Raw genomic sequence first — 16,936 nt, forward strand, 5'->3', positions numbered from 1 at the left:
ACCCCGTTCACCCCCCCCCCCGCAGCTTCAGAAGCAGAAATATCATTTAGAATAAAAAGTGTCCAAAATGGTATGTGTGTGTTTTTTTACTAAACTGTATCGGCACAGAGGTCTGTGTCAAGTCCCTTGGTTCTCTCCCTTTGCAGTCAACACACTCTAAGATACTAGGCTTCAGGCTCGCTGCTTTGTTAGTTAACGACCAGGCTCTTTACAAATGCAAATCCTCGGAGACTCTCAGGCTACAAAGGAAAACGGCTACTCCGCACAATTACAAGTATCAATGGAGGAGCCAAGTGGGAATCATAGTGGGTAGTCTGAAACAAGAACTTGGGGGGATGCCCTCCTAGTAGGCTATCACGCATAGCCAACTGCACAGCCAACTCTAGCGTTTCCCATGCGCGGGACTCTAGCATCCCTCTGGTCACAGCCCACACTCTCCTCCTCCGCTGAGACCTGGGTTCGCACGGGGGGGGGGGAGAGGGGGGCCTCCGGGGAGAGCCATCTGTGCGCCACCGTCTGGAGAAGACAGCCTTGCCATATCTGAGCTTCCCACTTCTGGCTGCCCCATTCAGAGTCTGAGCTGCTAACTCCACGCGCTCAGAATCATTCCTGCAGCCTGATAAAAACAACAGAGACAAGACAGCACTGGAAGGAGGGTCCCAGCTGCACTCTCGGGGCGACAGGGCCCACAAGGCACCGCCTGCCCCTAGGCTCGGCCCTCTGAGGGAAAAGGAAGCGGCTGCTCTCGGGGAGCCTTGCACTGCCTGCCCCCAAGCGGGAGCAGCAACGGGGCAAGAGCAGATCCCACGTCGCCTGCGGGAGGGCTGGGTGCCAAAGGAAGATGGGCGGCCAGCTGGACTTAGGCCCACCATCCCCAGCTGGTCCCTCACTCACCAACGCAGCCTCAGTCGTATTCCCCCTGTATGCACATGGGAATTGAAGTAATTACATCTTTTAGTTGTTTTTAATTTGTATTTCCCCCCTCTTATTTGACATGCCACTTAACTTGGTGCCCTACACGATCGCCTAGTTTGCCTATATTGACCCAGATTTCTGCTCCCGTAAAAAATGAGAGACATGCAAGTCAGCTCCCATCCGTCTTTCAGAATTTCTTCTGCCTGGGTGGTCTTGGCCAGCGTGGCTGCTTCAGGGCGCAATTTCACACACAGTTGTAAGGACTGTCTTGGCCTTTGCAGTTTGCATTTGGGTATAACGTGGGATACAGGGAGATTAAAGTTTAAGGGGGTAAGAAATGGTGCTTATGGGGGCGTTAATGCTGAGGTGCAACAGGGCAAGTAGGGGAGCAAAATCCACTGTATTAGAAGCTTGCTAGATGCTGATAAGAGATGTTTTTACAACCTTCCAGCCTTATCAACTGTGTCTTCCTTATAAGGAAACTGGGCAAAAAGTAAGAGATCATAGATAAGAACAAGTTGTGGTTTGGGACTCCTCTGTCTGGAAATAGAGGGAAGAAAAAAGGAGTAGTTTGACCACATAAAAGGGGAGCTGAGGCCTTTTTGGGGTAAGCAAGATGCGTCCGAGATAGGAGGGAATTTTGAGGAAATATGTCATGAGATGGGATGTATGGGATGATGTGGACCAATAGGATAATGTTGGGATATGTATTAGTGGGTAGGACACCAAACTTGGGAGGGTATTTAAGTTGATACATGGAGATCTGGGTCTGTCCTTCTTTCATCCTGACCCTGAGACGTTACTCTGAGCTTATCACTTAGGCCTCAGTGACTCTTCGGTCATGCTTGGGGAAGGAGAGTCCCTTTACCCTTCTTGGTAAAGTATATGTGTATGTCTTTGCTTTGTTGCTGAGTGGAAGGTTTGTGTGCTTGTTAAACTTTACTTTTCTTTGTCTTCCTTTAATAAATGCATTTAGCTTATGTCGTCGTTTTAGTCCTAATTTGTCGGATTTAAGTAAATCTGAGTGAATGTGAACACTCTTATCTCAGTCCCCAAAGGAATCCCGCCTACATCAGGGCCAAGCTGAGGCTGTTTAAAGTAGGTGTGCCTAGGTATCCAATACCAGGGACCCTGAAAGTGTAGCCTTCAGTTTCTCCCTGACGCCGGAGGCGGGGGGAGCCACACAGAAAACCAGAGAACAGCCTGGAAACCAGCCCCAGCCCAGGGACTGCTCCTCCAGGGGTGGCACTGCACGACGGGGCCCGCCAGGGCCACAGAGCACACAAGGCTCCAGCCCTGGTCACGCCCTGTCCCGGCAGCGCCTGTTTCTGCTCATCCACATGCAGTGCAGAAGGGCAGCAGGAGCCAGAATTAAGGGCTGGGGAGCCCATGTTCTCCTGTTCCAGCAACAGCTCCTGTTGCACAGCAAATCCAGTGGCTTTATGTTTATGAGTGCAAAGTCGGAGGGAGGTGGGTGGTGGAATTCACACAGCCACACATCATCATGAACAAATAATAAATAAAGACAGCCATGAGTCCTCAGAACATCCAAAAGTATACCCTTTTGCATACCCACCACAAAGCATCCCCCAAACCTGCATGTCTACTCAGAAGTAACAGTGAGAGGCAGCAGAATACAAAAATACAGTTTATGCATATATACTAAGTAGTAGGAAGGTCTGGATTATTTATTACATTTCCATAGTGTCCAATAGCTGAAGCGCTCTGCAGTTCACAAAAATTAAAACCACAAAATGCATAATAAAATACAAAATAAAATTTAAGAGCTTAAAACTCCAATATAAAAGTCCAAACCACCATAAAGCCTGGCAGCAATGCAGAGATTTAAAATACAATAACAAATTCAAAACAACAGCGCAAAACAGATTATTCAGGAGTAATCATGGGCAGCAAGCTCTGAGCGCATCTGCAGCCCCATCCCCTTGCGTGTAATAATGTTGATGATTATTTCCTTTGGAACCCAGCAGCAATGAAAGAGTTTATCTTTGGCAATATGATTACACATCAGTCAGCGTAAAATACAAGTATGCCTCTACAGCAACATTTGTTTACCATATTTGTGGTTGAGTTGCAGTTGCCTTTCACCTTCTCTTTTAGGTAAACCCAAATACCACTTAACTGTTTATTCATCCCCATCACAGTTCTCATTTAATGTTAATAAAACTGGAAGTTCCATACACCTGGTGCAACATTTTTTTTAAAAGCAATAAAAAACGAAAAGAAGGAAAAGGAAAAAAAAATGGCTTATTGCTGTACTAAATTAATGTATTGGCCAGTGAAAGTCTCATGACCCCTAAAGCATTGATATTGTACTTACTGGGTTTTTTATTGCTTCGTTACTTCTTTTTCTGCAGAACAACAATTCCAAAAATATTACAGAAGAGCATAAAATGTACAAGTTCACTAATGCTTTTCGTATACACAGAAATAATTTCTATTTCCATCCCTTCCAACATTTGACGCCAAGGCAGAGTGAAGTAGTGAGTGTATATAAAACAGAAGTGAAACTAGGATCAATTGTTTTCCCCACAAACATATTTGAAAAAAAACTCATCGGTGAGCTTAAACGAAAACCACTATATTCTTTTAACAGGAATTTGACGTGACAGGATCTATGAAAAAGTCTATATTCAACTTTTATTTTGTAATTTTAAATGTGGACTAGCAAAATACGGCACCGTTGACTAAGTTTACAAAAATTCTTATTTTTACGGTCAGGGGACTACTTGTTCGCCGAGTCGTGGCGGGCCCGCACGCAATTCGATTTCAGAAAAGGGGGGCCGAAAGGGTGCCCCGCCCCCACTTCACGTTTTCCCACCCCGTTTTCCACGGAGAACTGGGGGGGGATAAAAGCAGCATGAACAAAGGTGGTCGAAAGGTCCGTACAGACGGGGGGGGCAATACTCCCGCCCACCGCGGCCCCGGAAACAGCGCCCCACGCCCGGCCGGCACGGCGCCGCCTCTCGGCCCCCGGGCCTCGGGCTCCCCCTGCCCGTCCGCGCGAGGCAGAGGGGCGGCGCGAGAGGCGACAAGGCCTTCGGGCCTCGCCGCCACAGCGGGGGCGCCGGGAAACGACGCGGGGACGCGTGGCGGGGCCTGCGCGGAGCGGCCCGCGCGCCCGCCGCTTCGCCCTCTTCCTGCCGGCAGGCGCGACCCGCGCTCCGGAGGGCGCCGCCTCGGACGCCGCGGGCCCGGCGCGACGCGGTGACCTCGCCGCCGCCGCCGCCGGCAGGGGCGAAAGCGCGTCTGCCTCGTGCCGGGGCCTCTCGGGCCCGGCCTGCCGAGCCTGCGGGAAAGGCCTGTCGGCGCGCGGGGGCTGAGCGGCGGGCCTCCTGCGGCGGGTCCCCGGGACCACGGCACAGTCGGGCTGGAAGGGGCCCGCAAGGCCGTCGAGTCCGCCGCCCACGCGGGACTCCAGGTCGTGGGAGACCCGCCGCCTCCCCGGGAAGGGGTCCCACTGTCGTCTTGCTCTGACGTCAGGACGTTTCTCCGATGTTCAGCCGGAATCGGGCTTCCTGGCACTTGCGCCCGCGATTCCGTGTCCTGCACTCTGGGATGACGGGGAAGAGAGCCTGGCCTTCCCCTCTGCGACAGCCTTCCAAGGACTCGAAGAGCGCTGTCATATCTCCCCTCAGTCTTCTCTTCCCAAGGCTAAACAGGCCCAGTTCTCTCAGTCTCTCCTCATAGGGCTTTGTTTCCAGTCCCCTGATCATCTTTGCTGCCCTCCTCTGGACCCTCTCCAGTTCGTCTGCATCCTTCTTAATGTGTGGTGCCCAGAACTGGACACAGTGCTCCAGGTGAGGCCTAACCAGTGCTGAGTAGAGGGGGACTAGCATTTCCCGGGATTTGGAAGCGATGCTTCTATGAATGCAGCCCAAAATGGCATTTGCCTTTTTTGCAGCCACATCACATTGTTGGCTCATATTCAGCTTGTGATTGACAACAATTCCAAGACCCTTCTTGCTTGTAGTGTGGTTGAGCCAAGTATCTTATAACTGTGCATTTGGTTTCTTTTTCCTAGGTGCAGAACTTGCCATTTATCCCTACGAAATGTCATTCTGTTGTTTTCTGCCCAGCGCTCCAGTCTATCCAGATCCCTTTGAATTTTGTTTCTGTCTTCCAAAGTCTTAGCTATCCCGCCCAATTTTGTGTCATCTGCAAATTTGATCAGCATTCCCTGCACCTCCTCCTCCAAGTCATTAATAAAAATGTTGAGCACTGCACCCAGGACTGAGCCCTGCAGTACCCCACTCATTACCTCTCTCCAGTTGGAGGAGATCCCATTGATAAGCACTCTTTGAGTCCGATTCTGTAGCCAAGTGTGGATCCACCGGATCATTGTTTCATCTAGCCCACTTTGAGCTAGTTTGCTCATCAGGAGATCATGGGGCACTTTGTTGAAAGCTTTGCTGAAGTCGAGGTATTTGATGTCTACAGCATTCCCACGGTCCACAAGGGAGGTTACTTGATCAAAAAATGAGATCAGATTAGTCCGGCAGGGTTTGTTCTGGACAAATCCATGCTGGCTTCGAATAATCACTGCCTTGTTTTCAAGGTGCTTACAGATAGATTCCCCTTCATGGATCACTGCCTTGTTGTGGCGAAGGGGCTTGCATAACTCAGTGAAGCCATAAGCTATGCCATGCAGGGCCACCCAAGACAGACAGGTCATGGTGGAGAGTTCTGACAAAATGTGGTCCCCTGGAGAAGGAAATGGCAACCCACTCCAGTATTCTTGCCAAGAACACCCCATGGAATGTATCACAAGGCTGAAAGATATGACGCCGGAAGATGAGCCGCTCAGGCCAGAAGGTGTCCAATATACTACTGGGGAAGAGCAGAGGGAATTTCCAAGTAGCGCCAGAAAGAGTGAAGCGGCTGGGCCAAAGCCGAAAAGAAACTCAGCTGTGGATGTGTCTGGTGGTGAAAAGAAAGTCCGATGCTGTAAAGAACAATATTGTTTAGGAACCTGGAATGTCAGATCAATGAATCAAGGTAAGCTGGAGGTGGTCAAACAGGAGATGGCAAGACTGAACATCGACATCTTGGGAATCAGCGAACTAAAATGGACAGGCATGGGCGAATTTAATTCAGTTGACCATTATATCTCCTACTGTGGGCAAGAATCCCTTAGAAGAAATGGAGTAGCACTCATAGTCAATAAAAGGGTGGGAAAAGCAGTACTGGGGTACAATCTCAAAAACGATAGAATGATCTCAGTACAAATCCAAAGCAAACCATTCAACATCACAGTAATTCAAGTCTATGCCCCAAGCACTGAGGCCGAAGAAGCTGAGGTTGATCGGTTCTATGAAGACCTACAACACCTTCTAGAACTAACACCAAAAAAAGATGGCCTCTTCCATCATAGGGGATTGGAATGCTAAAGTAGGAAGTCCAGAAATCACCGGGATAACAGGCAGGCATGGCCTTGGTGTACAAAATGAAGCAGGACAAAGGCTAATAGAGTTTTGCCAAGAGAACACGCTGATCATAGCAAGCACTCTTTTCCAGCAGCACAAGAGGCGACTCTACACATGGACATCACCAGATGGTCAATATCGAAATCAGATTGATTATGTCCTTTGCAGCCAAAGATGGAAAAGCTCTATACAGTCAGTAAAAACAAGACCTGGAGCTGACTGTGGCTCAGATCATGAGCTTCTTATTGCAAAATTTCGGCTTAAATTGAAGAACACAGGGAAAACCACTAAACCATTCAGGTATGACCTAAATCTTTGTTGTTTATTCGATCAGTCGCTTCCGACTCTTTGTGACTTCATGGACCAGCCCACGCCAGAGCCTCCTGTCGGCTGTCACCACCCCCAGCTCCCCCAAGGTCGAGTCCGTCACCTCCAGAATATCATCCATCCATCTTCTCCTTGGTCGGCCCTTCTTCCTTTTGCCTTCCACTTTCCCTAGCATCAGCATCTTCTCCAGGGTATCCTATCTTCTCATTATGTGGCCAAAGTTCTTCAGTTTTGCCTTTAATATCATGCCCTCAAGTGAGCAGTCTGGCTTGATTTCCTGGAGGAGGGACTGGTTTGATCTTCTTGCAGTCCAAGGCACTCTCAGAATTTTCCTCCAGCACCACAGTTCAAAAGCATCTATCTTCCTTTGCTCAGCCTTCCTTATGGTCCAGCTCTCGCAGCCATAGGTTACTACAGGGAATACCATTGCTTTAACTATGCGGACCTTTGTTGTCAGTGTGATGTCTCTGCTCTTAACTATTTTATCAAGATTTGTCATTGCTCTCCTCCTAAGAAGTAAACGTCTTCTGATTTCCTGGCTGCAGTCAGCATCTGCAGTAATCTTTGCGCCTAGAAAGACAAAGTCTGTCACTGCCTCCACGTTTTCTCCCTCTATTTGCCAGTTATCAATCAAGTGGGTTGCCATAATCTTGTTTTTTTTGAGGTTGAACTGCAAGCCAGCTTTTGCACTTTCTTCTTTCACCTTCGTCATGAGGTTCCTCAGCTCCTCCTCGCTTTCAGCCATCAAAGTGGTATCATCTGCATATCTGAGATTGTTGATGTTTCTTCCAGCGATTTTAACTCCAGCCTTGGCTTCATCAAGCCCAGCACTTCGCATGATGTGTTCTGCATACAAGTTGAATAGGTAGGGTGAGAGTATACAACGCTGCCATACTCCTTTCCCAATCTTAAACCAGTCCGTTGTTCCATGGTCTGTTCTTACCGTTGCTACTTGGCCATTATACAGATTCCTCAGGAGGCAGACAAGATGACTTGGTATCCCCATGCCACCAAGAACTTGCCACAGTTTGTTATGATCCACACAGTCAAAGGCTTTAGAATAGTCAATAAAACAGAAATAGATGTTTTTCTGAAACTCCCTGGCTTTCTGCATTATCCAGCGGATATTGGCAATGACCTAAATCATATCCCTTATGAATATACAGTGGAGGTGAGGAATAGATTTCAGGGATTAGACCTGATAGACAGAGTGCCTGAGGAACTATGGACGCAGGTCTGTAACATTGTTCAGGAGGCAGCAACTAAATCCATCCCAAAGAAAAAGAAATGCAAGAAAGCAAAGTGGCTGTCTGATGAGGCTTTACAAGTAGCTGAGGAAAGAAGGGAAGCGAAAAGCAAGGGAGAAAGGGGAAGATATAGCCAACTGAATGCAGAGTTTCAGAGAATAGCAAAGAGAGACAAGAAGGCCTTAAATGAACAATGCAAAGAAATTGAGGAAAACAATAGAATGGGAAAGACTAGAGATCTTTTCAAGAAAATTGGAGATCTCAAGGGAACGTTTTGTGCAAAGACGGGCATGATAAAGGACAAAGAAGGCAGGGATCTAACAGAAGCAGATGAGATTAAGAAGAGGTGGAAAGAATACACAGAAGAACTATACAGGAAAGATCTGAATGTCCCTGATAGCCATGATAGTGCGGTCACTGAACTTGAGCCGGACATCCTAGAGAGTGAAGTCAAGTGGGCCTTAGGAAGCATTAGTAACAACAAAGCTAGCGGAGATGACAGTATTCCAGCTGAGCTATTTAAAATCATAGAATCATAGAATAGTAGGGTTGGAAGGGGCCTACAAGGCCATCGAGTCCAACCCCCTGCTCAATGCAGGAATCCAAGTCAGAGCATCCCTGACAAATGGCTGTCCAGCCTCGTCTTGAAGGCCTCCAGTGTGGGAGAGCCCACCACCTCCCCAGGTAATTGGTTCCATTGCCGTATTGCTCTGACACTCAGGAAGTTTTTCCTGATGTTCAGTCGGAATCTGGCTTCCTGTCACTTGAGCCCATTATTCCGTGTCCTGCACTCTGGGATGATCAAGAAGAGATCCTGGCCTTCTTCTCTGTGACAACCTTTCAAGTACTTGAAGAGTGCTATCATATCTCCCCTCAGTCTTCTCTTCTCAAGGCTAAACATGCCCAGTTCTTTCAGTCTCTCTTCATAGGGCTTTGTTTCCAGTCCCCTGATCATCTTTGTTGCCCTCCTTTGAACCCTCTCCAGCTTGTCTGCATCCTTCTTAAAGTGTGGTGCCCAGAACTGGACACAGTACTCCAGAAGAGGCCTAACCAGTGCTGAGTAGAGGGGAACTAGTACTTCCCGGGATTTGGAAGCGATGCTTCTATGAATGCAGCCCAAAATAGCATTTGCCTTTTTTGCAGCCACATCACATTGTTGGCTCATATTCAGCTTGTGATCGACGACAATTCCAAGATCCTTCTCGCTCGTAGTGTGGTTGAGCCACGTATCCCCCATCTTGTAACTGTGCATTTGGTTTCTTTTTCCTACGTGCAGAACTTGGCATTTGTCCCTATTAAATGCCATTCTGTTGTTTTCTGCCCAGCACTCCAGTCTATCCAGATCACTTTGAATTTTGTTTCTGTCTTCCAAAGTCTTAGCTATCCCGCCCAATTTTGTGTCATCTGCAAATTTGATCAGCATTCCCTGCACCTCCTCCTCCAAGTCATTAATAAAAATATTGAAGAGCACTGGGCCCAGGACTGAGCCCTGCGGTACCCCACTCGTTACCTCTCCCCAGCTTGAGAAGGTCCCATTGATAAGCACTCTTTGAGTCCGATTCTGTAGCCAACTGTGGATCCACCGGATCGTTGTTTCATCTAGCCCACTTTGAGCTAGTTTGCTCATCAGGATATCATGGGGCACTTTGTCGAAAGCTTTGCTGAAGTCGAGGTATATGATGTCTACAGCATTCCCACGGTCTACAAGGGAGGTGACTTGATCAAAAAATGAGATCAGATTTGTCTGGCAGGACTTGTTTTTGACAAATCCATGTTGGCTTCGAGTAATCACGGCATTGTTGTCAAGGTGCTTCCAGATGGATTGCTTTATGATCTGCTCCAGAATTTTCCCAGGGATTGATGTCAGACTGACTGGTCTGTAGTTCCCAGGTTCCTCCTTTTTACCCTTTTTGAAGATAGGGACAACGTTAGCCCTCCTCCAGTCATCTGGCACTTCCCCCGTCCTCCATGATTTCTCAAAGAGAATAGACAGCGGTTCTGAGAGTTCTTCTGCCAGTTCCTTTATGACTCTCGGATGCAGTTCATCTGGCCCTGGAGATTTGAACTCATTCAAAGTAATTAGGTGTACCTTGACCGTATGCCTATCGATCTCAAGATGCAATCCTGTCCCTTCAGCCTGCACTTCACCTTTGCCAGGGGGTGAATTATTTGCTCATAGTTTGCTCATTAGCCCTCCTCCAGTCATCTGGCACTTCCCCCATCCTCCATGATTTCTCAAAGAGAATAGACAGTGGTTCTGAGAGTTCTTCTGCCAGTTCCTTTATGACTCTCGGATGCAGTTCATCTGGCCCTGGAGATTTGAACTCATTCAAAGTAATTAGGTGTACCTTGACCGTATGCCTATCGATCTCAAGATGCAATCCTGTCCCTTCAGCCTGCACTTCACCTTTGCCAGGGGGGTCATAGACCCTCTTTTGGGAGAAGACTGAGCCAAAGTAGGGATTGAGCACCTCTGCCTTTTCTTTGTCATCTGTTACCGTTTTGCCATCCTTATTTAATAGCTGAACAACCATTTCTTTCCACTGCCTTTTACTATGCACGTAGCTGAAGAAAGCCTTTTTGTTGCTTTTAGCCTCCCTCACTAACCTCAGCTCGTTCTCAACTTTAGCCTTCCTGACGCCATCCCTGCAATTCTGTGCTACCTGCCTGTACTCTTCCTTTGTTACTTGGCCTTCTTTCCATTTCCTATATGTGTCCTTTTTTGTTTTCAGATCATCTCTAAGCTTTTTGTGAAGCCACATTGGCTTCTTCTGTTGTCTTCCACCTTTTCTTCTTGTTGGAATTGTTTGTGATTGTGCCTTGAGAATTTTCTTTTTTAAAAGCTCCCACCCATCTTGGACTCCTTTTCTCGCTAGCATCGCTTGCCATGGGACCTTACTGATCATTGTTCTGAGTTTATGAAAATGTTCAAATGACTTCAATGGGGAAATTGAAGTCCCCCATTACTACTACATCATGCTTCCTTAAAACATTGGCTATTTGCTTTTCCAAAGTTTCATCCTCGTCTTCTCCTTGGTTGGGTGGCCGGTAGTAGACTCCGACCACCAGGTTCCTTTTATTCTTTACTCCATTTATTTTGATCCAGATGCTCTCGATGGTGCTACCAAGCTCCTCCTCCTGTATTTCTGTGCAGAGATACGTCTTTTTCACATACAGTGCAACCCCACCTCCCTTTCTGTTCCTTAATTTATATGCAGAGTACATAATGAGAAATGCCGGGTTGGATGAATCACAGGTCGGAATTAAGATTGCCGGAAGAATTATCAACAACCTCAGATACGCAGATGATACCACCCTAAAAAAGAAAGCGAAGATGATCTAAAGAGCCTCTTGTAGAGGGTGAAAGTGGAGAGTGCAAAAGCTGGTTTGAAACTCAACATTAAAAAAAACTAAGATCATGGCATCTGGCCCCATCATTTCCTGGCATATAGAAGGGGAAGAAATGGAAGCAGTGACAGATTTTACTTCCTTGGGCTCCAAGATCACCGCAGACGGTGACTGTAGCCATGAAATTAAAAGACATTTGCTCCTTGGGAGGAAAGCTATGGCAAACCTAGACAGCATAGTAAGAAGCAGAGACATCACCTTGCCGACAAAGGTCTGTCTAATCAACGCTATGGTTTTCCCAGTAGCAATGTATGGCTGTGAGAGCTGGACTATAAGGAAGGCTGAGCGCCGAATAATTGATGCTTTCGAACTGTGGTGCTGGAGAAGACTCTTACGAGTCCCCTGGACTGCAAGGAGGTCAAATCAGTCAGTCCTAAAGGAAATCAACCCTGACTGCTCATTGGAAGGACAGATGCTGAAGCTCCAATATTTTGGCCACCTAATGCGAAGAGAAAACTCCCTGGAAAAGACCCTGATGCTGGGAAAGATTGAAGGCAAAAGGAGAAGGGGATGGCAGAGGATGAGATGGCTAGATAGCATCACCGATGCAATGAATATGAACTTGAGCACGCTCCGGGAGAGAGTGGAGGACAGAAAGGCCTGGCATGCTATGGTCCATGGGGTCACGAAGAGTCGGACACGACTGAACGACTGAACAACAACAACAACAGATGGATTGCTTTATCCTCTGCTCCAGAATTTTCCCAGGGATTGATGTCAGACTGACTGGTCTGTAGTTCCCAGGTTCCTCCTTTTTACCCTTTCTGAAGATAGGGACAACATTAGCCCTCCTCCAGTCATCTGGCACTTCCCCCGTCCTCCATGATTTCTCAACGAGAATAGACAGCGGTTCTGAGAGTTCTTCTGCCAGTTCCTTTCTTACTCTCGGATGTAGTTAATCTGGCCCTGGAGATTTGAACTCATTCAAAGTAATGAGGTGTTCCTTGACCATATGCCTATCGGTCTCAAGCTGCAATCCTGCCCCTTCAGCCTGTACTTCGCCTTTGCCAGGGGGGTCATAGACCCTCTTTTGGGAGAAGACTGAGCCAAAGTAGGGATTGAGCACCTCTGCCTTTTCTTTGTCATCTGTTACCGTTTTGCCAACCTTATTTAATAGCTGAACCTCCATTTCTTTCCTCTGCCTTTTACTATGCACGTAGCTAAAGAAAGCCTTTTTGTTGTTTTTCGCATCCCTCACTAACCTCAGCTCATTCTCAGCTTTAGCCTTCCTGACGCCATCCCTGCAATTCTGTGCTACCTGCCTGTACTCTTCCTTTGTTACTTGGCCTTCTTTCCACTTCTTATATGTGTCTTTTTTTGTTTTCAGGTCATTTCTAAGCTTTTTGTGAAGCCACAATGGCTTAAAAAAGGAAATTCTCAAGGCACAGTCACAAACAAATCCAACAAGAAGAAAAGGTGGAAGACAACAGAAGAAGCCAATGTGGCTTCACAAAAAGCTTAGGGATGACCTGAAAACAAAAAAGGACACATATAGGAAGTGGAAAGAAGGCCAAGTAACAAAGGAAGAGGACAGGCAGATAGCACAGAATTGCAGGGATGGCGTCAGGAAGGCTAAAGCTGAGAATGAGCTGAGGTTCGCAAGGGATGTTAAAAACAACAAAAAGGCTTTCTTCAGCTACGTGCATAGTAAAAGGCAGAGGAAAGAAATGGTGGTTCAGCTATTAAATATGGATGGCAAAACGATACAGGAAGCCAGATTCCAGCCGGACATCAGGAAAAACTTCCTGACGGTTATATCAATATGACAATGGAACCAATTACCTAGCGAGGTGGTGGGCTCTCCCACCCTGGAGGCATTCAAGACGAGGGTGGACAGCCATCTGTCAGGGATGCTCTGACTTGGATACTTGCATTGAGCAGGGGGTTGGACTCGATGGCCTTGCAGGCCCCTTCCAGCCCTACTATGATTCTATGATTTTCTTCTTGTTGGAACTGTTTGTAATTGTGCATTGAGAATTTCCTTTTTTAAAAGCTCCCACCCATCTTGGATCCCTTTTCTTGTTAGAGCTGCTTGCCATGGGACCTTACTGATCATTGTTCTGAGTTTATGAAAATCAGCTTTCCTAAAATCCAGGGTACGCGTTTGACTACACTCGGCTTTTGCTTCCCTTAGAACCAAGACCTCAAGTACAACATGGTCGCTTTCCCCCAGAGTTCCTGTAACTGCTACTTTCTCCACTAAGTCATCTCTGTTGGTTAGGATCAAGTCAAGGATAGCCGATCCTCTAGTTCCTTCCTCTACTTTCTATAGGAGGAAGTTATCCGCCACACAAATCAGGAATTTCCTGGAGGGGCCATGTTTTGCAGAATTTGTCTCCCAACAAATATCGGGGAAATTGAAATCCGCCATTACTACTACATCATGCTTCCTTGAAACGTTGGCTATTTGCTTTTCAAAAGTTTCATCCTCGTCTTCTCCTTGATTTGGTGGCCAGTAATAGACTCCGACCACCATGTTCCTTTTATTCTTTGCTCCATTTATTTTGATCCAGATGCTCTCGATGGGGCTACCAAGCTCCTCCTCCTGTATTTCTGTGCAGAGATATGTATTTTTCACATGCAGTGCAACCCCACCTCCCTTTCTGTTCCTCCTGTTCTTTTGGAACAAGTTATATCCTTCAATTGTGGTATTCCAGTCATGAGAGTCATCCCACTAAGTCTCAGTTATACCTATCAAGTCATAATTTCCCTCCTGTATTAAGAGTTCAAGTTCGTTCTGTTTGTTTCCCATACTCTGGGCATTCGTGTATAGACATCGAAGGCCATGTGCTTCATAGTCTGGCTTTCTTCCTACATGTGTCTGGAGACTATTATTGGGCACTATTAGAGCTGTTCTTTCCGTTGCGGTGCGTGCGCCTACGTCCATTGTTACCCCCAACATTACATCTCCCTTCTCCGTAGGATTCAGTTTAAAGCCCTCCTGAAGTTCTTCATGCTGTGGCCAAACACATTCTTCCCCTCCTTTGTGAGGTGCAACCCATCCCTTGCCAAAAGCCCATCTTCCAGGAAGTATAGCCCGTGGTCCCAGAATCCAAATCTCTCTCGTCGGCATAACCTTTGTAACCAGTCGTTCACCCGGAGTATTTTTCGTTCCCTTTCTATCCCTCTTCTAACTACTGGAAGGATGGATGAGAAAACTATCTGGGCCCCAAAGTTCTTGAGTTTCCTTCCCTAAGCTTCCAAGTCTGACGTGATCTCTTCGTAGCTCCACTTGGCGGTACCATTTGTTTCCACATGGATGAGAAGAAAGGGGTACCTGTCAGTGGGCTTAATGAGTGCAGGCAACCTTTCAGTCACGTCTCTAATCCGTCCTCCCGGGAGACAACATACCTTGTGAGTCCACGGGTCTTCGCAACATAAGATCTTCTGCAGTGAAGACAGATGAGAATAATTCATAAAGCTTCTCTGCAATCCCTGGTCCTCCTCCAGTACTCCTTTAACTCCATTGTCATCCAACAGTCCAACTGCCTCATAGCTGGTTTCCTGTTTCTGATTTTTTTAAATAATCCTTTAATGTTGGCCTTGATATTGTTAGTGATATGCTCCTCAAAATGCTTTTTTGCATCTCTTATTGTCTGCTTGCATCAGCTCTGCAAGCTTGTGCTCCCTTTTGTTTTCCTCCCTTTGGCAAGACTTCCATTTTCTGAAGGAAGCTCTCTTTTCTCTAATAGCTTCCTTAGCCCTGCTTGTTAACCATGCTGGTGGCCTCTTGGACTTGGTGCTACCTTTCCTAACCTGTGGTATACATTCTAGCTGAGATTTTATTATAGTGGTTTTGAGTAACTTTCAAGCAGTTTGAAGGGATGTAACTGTCTTGGCTCCTCCTTTCAACTTCTTTTTTACTAGTACTCTCATTTTAGAGAAGTTTCTTCTTTTGAAGTCAAATGTGACTGTGTTGGACTTCCTGGGGAATTTTCATTATATTATATTATATTATATTATATTATATTATATTATATATAATCTGATAGCACTGTGGTCACTGTTTCCAGTTGGTTCAACAACAATAACATCTCATACTAGGTCCTGGGCAACACTGCTTAGGATTTAATATAGTGTCTCCTCCCCTCTGGTTGGTTCCATGACCAACTTTTCTAGGGCACAGTCATTTAGGGCATCAAGAAAGTTAACCTCGTTGTTGTAACTGGGACGTGCATTTATCTTGTCAATCTGGGGGTAATTGAAGTCACCCATTATTATAACACTTCCTCGTTTGGAGGCCTCCCTGATTTCGTTGTCTGTCTCAAGGTCACCCTGAGCCTTCTGGTCTGGTGGACAATAGCATGCTCCTAGTACTAAATTAGTTTTGGTGCCCGGTATGGTCACCGACAGCACTTCTGTAGAAGAGTCTGCCCCTTTTCGGTGTTCTAGTCCACTCAACACTATGCCCTCTTTGACATACAGAGCAACACCTCCAGTACGCCCTTCCCTCTCCTTCTTATAAGGTTCATATCCAGAGATGACCATATCCCACTGGTTCTCTCCGCTCCACCAGGTTTCTGTATCCAGGTTCTCCTTTAAAACCAGGCACTCCAACTCTCCCATTTTGGTTCCGAGGCTTCTCGCATTTACACAGAAACACCTATACATGGTGTCCCTGTTGATACTTTCTGTTTAATTTTTAGTCTCTGTCCCAATAATTTCTAAACCCGAATAATAAAATTTTGCTCTATGACCCCACGATCTCTCTCCTGGGTGTTCACAGCCAACAGAGACCCAGCCCACCTGCCACCCCAGCGTGCATGACTTTGTGCATCACCTTGCGCTCATGTTGAGTGAAAGGTGCTGTTCGGCCTGCAGCCCCAGAGAGTCTGTGGAGTCAATCCAAGCAAGGGGGCAACCAGCCCACCTGCTGCATTAAGATCCTGGAGATGGAAACATTTATGCAAAATTGGGGCCACTCCCACACTTTCCTTCCAGTATCTGGGCCATGGCACACACTTCCCACTTTTGGAGGGGCTTGGAGGGACAGGTAGCAGTCCCCCCTGCGTTTCTCTTCCTGGCCCCCTCAAGAGACAACCTGGGAGGCAGCCAAAAGAAGCTTGTTATGCCCTCCAGTCCCTTAGGGTGGTCCAGGGCACCTCCAGTCTAGCTACTCCTGGCACTGTAGCCTCGCATGACTTGACTCTCCTGCTGCTTCCTTCCCAGCTTCAGGGGGTGCTGAGGACTCCTGCTGGAAATGCCCCCCCTCCCCCCCCACCCCACCCCACCCCACCCCACCAGGAGGAACAGAGGAGGCTTGGGATGGTAGCTAGGCCCAAGACACAGCTGAATGTATTCAGATGGGAGGTGGCCTTGTGGCCTACTTTACAGAGAGCCCTCTGTTTCATGGGTGGACAGATTTAAGGCTTCTGGGATCTACTTTGTTTCTGCCGGAACCCCAAGGCCCAGCCAACACCTGGGCTGTGTTTCCATGACAACAGAAGGAAAAGTGAATCGAGGAGTACCGGATTTTTTAAAAAGGAATCCACTTTGCTGTGATTTGGCCCATGCAGGGCCCCACGGGCAGGTTCTCTGCACCAGTAAAAATCGCTTCACAGAACATACTTCCTGGTGGGAGGGGGGCGGTTGGGG

The sequence above is a fragment of the Heloderma suspectum genome, chromosome 10 (genome assembly GCF_057233095.1).
Source record: "Heloderma suspectum isolate Gila_16-S chromosome 10, 16-S_ref, whole genome shotgun sequence".
Taxonomy (NCBI): domain Eukaryota; kingdom Metazoa; phylum Chordata; class Lepidosauria; order Squamata; family Helodermatidae; genus Heloderma; species Heloderma suspectum.